Here is an 11,868-nt window from a genome sequence, read left to right as displayed (position 1 = left end):
AAGCCAGTTTGAAGTCTGAGAACACCCAGACGTGAGAACGAAGAAGATGAAGCAGAACTTAAAGTGAAAAATATTCTCACAAGGAAGATACTAGTCTAACTAGTATGGGATTAAAATAAAGATTATTTTTGAATCCCAGAGATACAAAGACCACTTCAGAGCTGATCAGAGAAGCCATTCTACACCAAAACTGAGACCCAGATATTTCCACTCAACGTAAAACCCGAGGAATATCAGATGAAGTTTGGGAGCTCATTTACATGGAGATGAAACTCCATCAAACGGCTAGCTTATCTCTTTCTGACATTTTTGCAAAAGATAAGTTAAGATCTCTGACAAAAGATACAAGATTTCAAAAATGAGAGCATCTCTTTCCAACGGACAGATTCTCATTACCAGCTATAAAATGATGAAGATGTGAAGACTTGAAAAACAAGAGTATATAACGAACTCACGAACAAGAGAGCAGAAAATTCGAATCCATCAAAGGGATCGAATAGAGCAATTAAGCTTGAAAGATCTTAGAGCAAAAATCTCATTTGGTACAGAGCATACCAAAAATCTTCAAGTGAGAAGTGAGAAAAGAAAAAGAACTCAGAGAGCTTCAAAAGAGAAATATTCCGAGAGTTCTTAAACAGAGCAAAGCAGAGCAAAATATCAAGTGCTTTACTTGATATATTCAAAGAGAGAAAACACTCAGAGCTGTCAAGAGAAATCATTCCAGAGTGTTTATCTTCATCAAAGAGACCTGCGCATCATTGAAGATCATCTACAGAGTCTCAGAAGTTGGAAGCAAGACAACACTTGTTTTGGAGCAAAACAAGAGAAGGGAGGAAAGTAGCACGGAGCTGTGAAATCCTGGATTGTCACACGGAGCTGTGAGATCCGAAGCAGCAGTGTCGGAGGCACTGGGCGTGATTGGTGTGGGCTTGGTGATCAAAGCACCAGATCACGGATACGTTTCTACCGGAGTGTGGAAGACGGGGGGAAAGTAACGCGGAGTCGTGAAATCCTGGGATAGTAGCGCGGCGACGTGAAACCCGAAGCAGCAGTGTGGTGTCACTGGGCGTGATTAGTGCGGGCTTTGTGATCAAAGCACTAGATCACGGAAATTCATTGTATCTTGGAACCGAGGAGTGGTAGATATAGTGAATTGGCTCTTGGAGAAAAGAACAAGTGGAGTAGGAGGATTACACCACCTCGCGAACCACTATAATTGTCTTGTGTTCTTTACTGCTTTCTTTACATACTGCTCTTTATATATTTGCTCTCACGAAGATATACTGCTCACACAATCTCACACACACTTTATGTTTATTTATTTCCGCTGTGCACCATACTCTAACAATCTAGTTAAGAGTTTTGGTTTATCTCTGTTTTAGCAATTGTTGTGCTGTGCGAAAAAGTTTGAAAGTCTATTCACCCCCCCCCCCCCCCCCTCTAGACTTTCACCTTACCTCTTTTGGGACCAACAGATCTGTTAAGATTTCCATATCATAAGTTCTTAGACTCCCCATTAGTTGTGTTAAGGTATTTTTCTCCCAGTTGTCATGTTCCGGATAGCTGTAACTTTCATCCGAAATCGAGATGGTAGAGATCGTAGAATTTTTTTCACCAACTTTTCTTGAGTGAACGGTTCTCCGAGGACCATTGATCGATTTGCTAGCTCTTGCACAAGAGTGTGAAAGGTCACGATGGTTTCATCTTCATTCATCCGGAGCTCCTCGAAATCTGACTGCACCAGTTGCAATTTTGATTGTTTCACCGAAGTTGTGCCTTCATAGGTAGCCTCTAGAGCTTCCCATGCACCTTTAGCTGAATCATGACCTGCAACAATAGGAAATTGACTTTCATGAATTAGCCCATAAATAATATCTAGTACCTTATCATTGTGTCCAGCACTTGTTTTTTCAGCTTGGGTCCATTCATTTTCAGGTTTCGTCACTCGAGTTTCATCCTCACTAGTACTGGCTTTGGTTGGATGATCCCAGCCTGTTATAACGATACACCATACTACTTCAACTTGAGCTTTAAGATGAGTACGCGTGCGCACCTTCCAATAAGCATAGTTGTCACCGACTAGCTGGGGAAGAGCCTTAGTATGCTCCATTCTGTAACACTTAACAACCCGTGAGATTGAACAATTTAACAAAATAAAAAATAATAATAATAGCCGCTGAAGAATTGAGTTCAAGGGGCACGGAGTAGCCAGATCGACAAACTAATAACTTAAGTTTGTAGTCTTTGATACCAAATGAAAATGCCCGTGTATCTTGAAATCAATTTAACACTAAGCATAATTTTTGAACTATATATTCATAATTATGAACAGTTTTGAAACCGTGTCAACCTTGCAAGGTGGACACGGTTCCACAACATAATTTGCCATCAATTATTCCCTAACATCCTCATATTGGAAAATTATGTCGTGCAATCGTCATGGTGCACATGTTTGCAAAACCACGTCATTTTGATTAAAAACAACGTCGTCTGACTTTTTTTTTTAAATAATCATTTTCGATTGTCGTTAACGACGTTATGCTGTGCATAATTTGAACTATATAACCAGAATTAATGAACTATATATCCAGAATTAATGAACTATATATCAACACTGGTTACTGGTACTCTGTTTTGGCTTATGGCAGTTCGCTGCGTCTGTGTATTCAGAATTAATGAACTATATATTCAGAATTAATGAACTATAAATTCAGAATTAGTGAACTATATATCCAAAATTAATGAACTATATATCAAGAATTAGTGAGCTATATATCCAAAATTAATGAACTATATATCCAGAATTAGTGAACTATATATCCACACCGGTTACTGGTACTCTGTTTTGGCTTATGGCAGTTCGCTGAGTCTGTGTATTCAGAATGAATGAACTATATATTCAGAATTAATGATCTATAAATTCAGAATTAGTGAACTATATATATATATATATATATATATATATATATATATATATATATATATATATATATATATATATATATACATACTAGTATTTTTTATGCGCGATGTGCAAAAAATAGGTGCCCAATATTAAAACATTATATTAAAATTTTAAGTTTATTTAGATTTTAGATATTTAAATTATTCTAAATAATAATAACAATGTAAATCATTTTTATAAATTTGATATTTATATTTATGTAATAATTAACATATAACTCAAATATTTAATGTGTATATATTATTATTAATGAAGAAAATAAGAAAATATATGGTGGATGCATGTGCATGGTACCAATAGTGAAAAAGATAACAGAAGTTATAACGGTAGGGGTATGTTTGTCCAAAATATTTTAATGTACAACCTTTATCGCATAATGTACAAAAAAACTTAACGGAAAAAACGGACATAAATCAGGGGTATAACTTTCATTCACACTTATTATGTTTTCAGATATATATAGAATAAAGTTCAAATGCGACGGGGTCTTCCCGTGCGGCGGTGCGGCGGAATTCCAGAATACACCAACAGTGTTAACAATATGCACCAACAGTGTAACAAAAACACACCACAATGAAATGCAATAAAACATCACAAAATACACAACAGACTCAAAAAAATACACCATATAACTCACTACCCCCAATGGTGTATTTCTGAACAGTGTATGGTGTTTTTACTCACACCTAATGGTGTGTGTTTAGTGATGCAGGGCTCTGTTTACTCTGTTTTTTGTGGTGTGGGCTCTGTTTACTCTGTTTTTGGTGGTGTATTTTCCTAACGTTGATGGTGCATATTTGTTGAACTATTGGTGTTGTCGCACCGTAAGAAATCGTCGCACCGTAAGACACTGCCGCACCTGAACTCGCCTATATATATATATATATATATATATATATATATATATATATCCATAAAATGCATAATACCTGAAGAAAAAGTATACCTCATTTGACAATAGTGAGAAAAAAAAAATTATTGGTGGAGTTAAACGGTGCCACTAACGGCAGCCCATGAATTATATCAATTAACGGCACCCCAACAATTATATAAATTAACGGCACCCCAACAATTATATCAATTAAACGATGCCACTAACGGCACCCCAGAAAAAAAATTTGATTGGTGGAGTTAAAAAGTGCCCATTACCTCAGCAATTATATCAATCATTATATCATGCACCAGGGCGCCCCGCCCGGCCCAAAACGACGTCGTTTTGTTAAGTTGTTTGGGGAGTTGACGCGATGGACATTGTTTTATGTGTATTATGTTAAGAGTATGCGTACTATGTTAAGAGTTTATTTGTATTATGTATGTTAAAAGTTAAGAGTTTATGTGTAGTAATTATGTTAAGAGTTTATGTGTATTATGTAAAGAATTTATGTATATTATGTATAATGTTAGATTATGTGTATTATCCTTTCAAAAAAGATTATGTGTATTAGGTTAGGAGATTATGTGTATTCTATTATACGATTTTGTATATTCTATTACACAATTATGTACATTCGAAACAGGTGATTTTTTTTTTAAGAGTTAAGAGTTTATGTGTACTATGTATTATGTTAGATTATGTGTATTATCCTTTTAAAAAAGATTGTGTATTATGTTAGGGTTTATGTGTATTCTACTATACACTTATGTATTTATGAACATTCGAAACATGAGATTTTTTTAGAAGTTAACAGCAGAAACGGGAAACGGAATTTCTAAAAAAATAAATAAATAAATAAATAAACAGATACAAAACGATGTCGTTTTGGGCTAGGGCGCACAATGCATTGTCCGCCCTGATGCACGATATAATTTGCCGGCAAATATCATGGACCATGGTCCACAAACCTTTCTGGACCATGGTCTAAAAACTGTGTCATTTCTTTAAGTAACGAAACGGTTGTTGTTACAGCTTAACGGAGTCCATTTTTTTTGTGTATTAATTACAAAATGAAACTACAGTGTATCTAAAATGAAACTGCCTCACATATTGTTTTTATATTATCAAATGAAACTGTAATTGAAATGAAATTGTAGTTGTGTTCAAATGAAAGTGCAGTGTATATAAAATGAAACTGAATAACATTTTCACATATTTGAGTATATATTGTTCAGTGAAATTGTAGTTTTATCGAAATGATACTGTAGTTGTGGTGTAATGAAACTATAGTGTATATAAAATGAAACTGAATAATAGTTTCACATATTTGATGTATAATATCGAATGAAACTACAGTTATATCGAAATGAAATTGTAGTTGTGTTTAAATGAAAATACAATGTATTAAAATGAAACTAAATAACAATTTCACATATTTGAGTGTATATTGTCCAATAAAATTGTAGTTACATTGAAATGATAATGTAGTTGTGTTGTAATGAAACTATAGTTTATATATAAAATTTAACTAAATAACAGTTTCACATATTTGAGTATATAATGTCGAATGAAACTGTAGTTATATCGAAATGAAACTGTAGTTGTGTTGAAATGAAACTGCAGTGTATATAAAATGTAAATGAATATATTATACAAACAAAGTTACGGAGTACTTTTTATGGAACGACGCAGTTCGGCACAGTTTTGTTGTCTAGACTACAATACATTGCAGTAAAATTGTCCTCATCACCTCTTATATATATTCATTTGTTCTATAACCACATATCCAAAGTTCGGCAATTTATATCATTGACCAGGGTCTACATAGCATTATGAACCTTAGATCAAAACTACGAGGTACAAAATTTATATTCATAAGGTACTGAATTTCATAACACAAGACACATATTATGTGGCTAATAATAGAGTAATAGTTCGTGAGCAGCAGGATACGAACCTGCGAGGGCAGAGCCCACATGATTTCGAGTCATGCCCGTTAACCACTCCGGCATGCCCACAACCCACAACCTTATATTCTAATTAAAAATTTATTTTCTTACTATCGAAAACAAAAACTAAGCATTGATGACAAAAGTTTAAGGATCAAACAAGAAAAACAAACACATGAAAACCCAATATGTATACTAAGTCTTTCATTTAAAAAAAAAAAATATCTCGTTAGGTTTAATTTTTCACCCCCACTGGAGAATATTTCTGGATCTGCCACTGGGAAAGGGAATGAGATCTAAGGGAGTGAAGAAAGAGGTAGCATTTAGTTGGGTTGATGTAGGAAGCATTGATGATTCTCTGAATCTTCATGGGTTTTCATCAGATGGCAACTCTCATCCATTGTCTGAGGAAATTTATAGTATGGTGGAGTGGCTTGGATCAGAGATGAAACATTTAGATGAAGATGAAGATGATAGATACAACAGGTTTGTAACATGTGGTCATATTAGACTCAAAGACAGAGTAGTTCCATTTTTGAGATTATAATTGTTATATCGTGCAGCAGGACGTACAATGTATTGTGCATCCTGATCCAAAACGACAACGTATCTATAAGTTGGTGGGCAGTTGACGCGACGGACACCATTCCGTCCGTCCAATCCTGTTACAGATTTTTTTTTAAACACTTGTGTTTATGTGTATTATGTATTATGTTAGATTATGTGTATTATGTTATGAGTTTATGTGTATTCTACTATACAATTCTGTACATACGAAACATGAATTTTTTTTTTTGAAGTTAACAAAAGAAGTGGGATTTGGGCCAGGCGCACAATGCATTGTGCATTGTGCGCCCTGGTGCACGATATAATTTGCCATCAATCGTTATATCGTGCACCGGGGCGCACAATGCATTATGTGAATTATGTATTATGTTAGATTATGTGTATTATCCTTTCAAAAAAGATTATGTGTATTATGTTAAGAGTTTATGTGTATTCTATTATACAATTATGTACATTCTATTATACAAATATGTACATTCGTAACATGAGATTTTTATTATTTTTTTTTTTTAAGTTAACAGCAAAAACAGAAGACGGAATTTCCAAAAAAAAAAAAAAAAAAAAAAAAAAAAAAAACAGATACAAAACGACTTCGTTTTAGGTCAGGGCGCACAATGGATTGTGCGCCTTGGTGCACGATATAATTTGCCGTCAAATATCATGGACCATGTCCACAAAGCTTTGTGGAACATGGTCAAAAAATGTTAAAGAAATGGTTGTTATTACAACTTAACGGAGCCCGTATTTTTGGTGTATTAATTACAAAATGAAACTACAGTGTATCTAAAATGAAACTACCTCACATATTGTTTTTATATTATCAAATGAAATTGTAATTGAATTGAAATGAAATTGTAGTTGTGCTGAAATGAAATTGCAGTGTATACAAAATGAAACTGAATAACAGTTTCACATATTTGAGTGTATATTAATTGTCCAGTAAAATTGTAGTTATATCGAAATGATACTGTAGTTGTGGAGTAATGAAACTATAGTGTATATAAAATGAAACATAATAACAGTTTCACATTTTTGATGTATAATGTCGAATGAAATTGTAGTTATATCGAACTGAAACTGTAGTTGTGTTGAAATGAAACTACAGTGTATATAAAATGAAACTGAATAACAATTTCACATATTTGAATGTATATTGTCCAATGAAACTGTAGTTATATTGAAAGTAGTTGTGTTGTAATGAAAATATAGTGTATATAAAATGAAACTGAATAATAGTTTCACATATTTGAGTGTATAATGTCGAATGAAACTGTAGTTATATCGAAATGAAACTGTAGTTGTGTTGAAATGAAACTGCAGTATATATAAAATGAAACGGAATATGTTATACAAACAGAGTTACTTTTTGCGGAACGGCGCAAAACTGGTGCCGTTTCTTTTCATTAAAAGAAACGGCACCGTTTTGATGCCTGCACTACAATACATTGTGAACCGCGGTCCACAGTAAAATTTGCCACATCACCTCTTATATATTTTTATTTGTTCTATAACCACATGTCCAAAGTTCGACAATTTATACCATTGACTAGGGTCTATATAGCATTATGGACCTTAGATCAAAACGACGAGATACAAAATTTATACTCATAAGATATTGAATTTTATAACACAAGACACAAAAAATCACAACACAAGACACATACACATATTATATATTTACTTATTTTTTAAATCTAATTTAGTTACATATATAATTTGTGTTCATAGCTAGCCACAGAATATCACAACACAAGACACATAAATTTATAACATAAGACATAATTACTAATTGTTTCAGGTACAGAATTCATACTATTAAAGTATAAAATTTCATAACAACATAAAAGCGCATAACATAAAACACATACACATGCACTAGAATTCACAGTGCATTGTGAAACCTAGTCAATGGTATAAGGATGGCCAAAGTTCCAAACTTAATGTAAGTTTGTATATATAAAGCGCACAAGAAAAAATACAAATACAAAGAATATGCAACACATCGTATAATAATAAATAATAATTTCTCAATCTCATTTTACCAATTATGATAGAGTAATTAGTAATAATTCATGAGCAGCAGAATTTGAACCTGCGAAGGTAGAGCCCACATGATTTCAAGTCATGCCCGTTAACTACTCCGGCATGCCCACAAACCACAACCCTATGTTCTAATTATTTATTTTCTTACTATCGAAAACAAAAACTAAGCATTGACAACAAAAGTTTAAGGATCAAACAAGAAAAACAGACACATGAAAACCCAACTAATTAAATTCAAGTTTCCTGTAACCATATTGGCATACATATCGGGACAAACATTCATTACCACCCTTGAGTTGTTTGTAATGAGAAACTTGTTGAACAAGATCCAAGATTCTTACTCTCAACTGGGCATCAACCAATGAGTATGTTATTGGATTACAACTTCTCATATCTGCCCATGTACTAAAATTAATTACTAAAGACCGTAAATATACAAACTTTTTCAAAAAATTATATGGAGATTAGAGATTACCATTTCTTTTTGTGAGGCAGATGAAAGACGGAAGGGAGTCAAGGATTCTTGTTTTATTTTGAGAATGGAACAACCAGAAGAGTGAGAATGGAGGTTCAGGAGTTCCTTGAGTTTAAAAATGAAAGGAAGTGTGTAGAAGACTAAAACAATGTTGGATACATCGTGTCCTAATTAAGGTTTGCAAAATTAGGATTTCAGGCACCAGAAGCTTCCTAAATCAACTAGGGGTGGACGATTAAGTACGAATAAATTAAGAATAATAATAATTGATGGAATAATATAATATGCATGACATAATAATAAGAGTTAATTATCAAAATGGTCCTCTGACTATCGCGAAATTACCAATTTAGTCTTTGACTATTTTTTTTACCTAATAAAGTCTTCAACTATGTAAAAGTTAACCAATATGGTCCTCCGTCCGGTCAGCTGTTAAAAATTTGTTTAAGTCGAGGGTAATAGAGGAATTTCAATTTAATTGTTATTTCTCTCCTCTTATTTAGCCGATTGAACCCTAGCTTCACGCATTCTTCTTCCATTTGTGAATTTCTTCGCTGAATCTCCATTGGAGGACCACGCTTGAAGATATGCAACGTTCCATTTGTGAATTTCTGAGACCACGAAACAAACAAATCCAAAACACCACCCTCACACTCTCGCCGGAAAACGTGGTGGGAGACTTGGGCTCTGCAAATTAAAGCCGGCACATAGAGTGGTTCTGCAGCCACGCATCAACGTAGTCGACATGGAAACAATGTTCACACTCGCTCAACTTCCGGCACCTCTCACCGCCGCAGATGCCGTTTAGACAAACGGCTTAGAAAGGCCGCTTTTCTTCATCGGTACTGTCGTCAGCGCTGAAGGTGAACGCATTTGGGCCGTCGTCGTCATCGCGGTGGTTATCACGGCTTTTGCCTTTTAATTTTTTAAATGGAATTTGGTGTCTTCTTCTGTTAGAAAATAATGTGTGGCTCAAAATCCTTCAGACCATGTCCACCCACGCTGCATGTGCGCATCAGCCTTTCTCTCCGATTGCGCCGTTGATCCTTTGCGTGCCGCATTTCTTGCTTAATTTCAATGTATAAATAGCTTAATGTTTGTCTTGTAATATGCACCTCAATTAAGAATTCTTTCTTCTTTCTTTCTTTGTCCCACACGTAGAGCATATATATATATATTTTCCTTTTATCTCTCTTTGTAGAGATTAATATATATATATATATTTCATATTTTCCATTTTATGTTATATTTATTTGTCATTTATTATATTTTCCTTACTATTTAACTTCTATAATTCTCAATTTTCGATTCTTCGCTTCCGCATTATTCCGCTATATTCCTAACAAGTGGTATCAGAGCCAGGTTATTTGAGAATTATTTTCAAAGATGTCGACTGTTACTAAGTTCGATATCGAGAAGTTCGACGGGAAAATTAGCTTTTCTATCTGGAAGGTTCAGATGGAAGCCGTTCTAACCCAGAACGGTTTGAAGAAAGCGCTAGCTGGGAAGAAGAAGAAACCGGCTACAATGACAGATGAAGATTGGGAAGATTTGGATGAAAAGGCACGTTCAACCATTCTTTTGTGCCTGTCTAAAGAGGTTCTACGTGAGGTATTAAGTGAGACGACTGCGTCAGATTTATGGTCCAAGCTGGATACGCTTTACATGGCCAAAACTCTGGCAAACACGCTACGCCTAAAGGAGCGTCTGTACACAATCCGTATGACGGAAGGTACTTCTATTAAATCTCACTTGGATGAATTTAATTCTATTTTATTGGACTTGGAAAATATTGATGTCATAATTGAAGATGAGGATCGTGCTGTTTTATTTCTTGTCTCTCTCCCTAATTCATACAAGCATTTCAAAGAAATTATGCTGTATGGTAATAGTAGTGATACCCTTACTTTCGACAATGTTAAGTCAAACCTATTATCCAAAGAAAAGTTTGACTTTGAAATTAAGTCTGAGGACAAAGGTGAAGGCTTGACCGTAAGGGGTCGTTCACTTGAATCAGGGAGTAGCAACAAAAATTCTAGATCCAAGTCCAAAGGACGTAAGTCCAACAAATCCTGTAAGTACTGCAAGAAGCATGGTCATGATGTGACTGAATGCTTCAACTTGAAAAACAAGCAAGAAAGAGAAAATAAGTCCGCTGAAGCTAGTGTTGTTGAAAGTGATTCAGAAGGCGATGTTATGTTATCTGTTACCTCCGGTTGCAAACGGAGCGAAACCGAGTGGATTCTGGACTCTGGTTGTACATTCCACATGTGTCCTCACAAAGACTGGTTCGTCTCTCTGGAACCGGTTGATGGTGATGTTGTCTTGCTGGGTAATGATACCCAATGCAAGGTTAGTGGAATTGGAAGTGTTCAGATTAAAACTCATGATAACGTTATCAGGACTCTTACTAATGTTCGGTATATTCCTGATTTGAAACGCAATCTGATATCGTTGGGTACCTTGGAATCTCTGGGGTGCAAGTACATAGCTGAAGGTGGAGTTTTGAAGGTCATAAAAGGCTCTGTTGTTCTCATGAAAGCTTCCCGTTCCGGAAGCTTGTACGTCTTGCATGGCAGTACTGTGACAGGTTCAGTAGCGGTATCCTCATCGATGTCTGATGCGGATCTCACTCAATTATGGCATATGCGTCCGGGGCATATGAGTGAGAAATGAATGCATCTCCTGAGCAAGAAAGGCCTCATTGTTGGTTCAGGTACGGGTAAATTACAATTTTGTGAGCATTGTGTTTTTGGGAAACAAAAGAGGGTTAGTTTCTCTACTGCTACACACCGTACCAAAGATGTATTGGAATATATACATTCTGATTTATGGAGACCAACTAAATTCCAGTCTATGGGAGGCTGTAGATATTTTATGTCTATTATTGATGACTTTTCTCGTAAAGTCTGGGTCTATTTCCTGAAACATAAAAATCAAGCATTTTCTATTTTCAAGAAATGGAAAATACTTGTTGAGACTCAAACAGGTAAAA

General features: G+C 34.8%; 2 non-coding genes across 2 annotated transcripts; both read right to left on the bottom strand.

The window, feature by feature from the left end:
• Positions 1–5,775: 5,775 nt before the first annotated feature.
• TRNAS-CGA lies at positions 5,776–5,857 on the bottom strand. Its single transcript has one exon. It is a non-coding gene; the product is annotated as a tRNA-Ser (tRNA).
• Positions 5,858–8,426: 2,569 nt separating this feature from the next.
• On the bottom strand, positions 8,427–8,508 carry TRNAS-UGA. The gene has a single exon. It is a non-coding gene; the product is annotated as a tRNA-Ser (tRNA).
• Between the last annotated feature and the right edge of the window lie 3,360 nt (positions 8,509–11,868).

This window comes from Ipomoea nil, unplaced genomic scaffold (assembly GCF_001879475.1).
Source record: "Ipomoea nil cultivar Tokyo-kokei standard unplaced genomic scaffold, Asagao_1.1 scaffold1237, whole genome shotgun sequence".
Classification (NCBI taxonomy): Eukaryota; Viridiplantae; Streptophyta; class Magnoliopsida; order Solanales; family Convolvulaceae; genus Ipomoea; species Ipomoea nil.
Note: the sequence above shows the minus strand (reverse complement) of the source record. Positions and strands in the feature narration are given on the sequence as shown.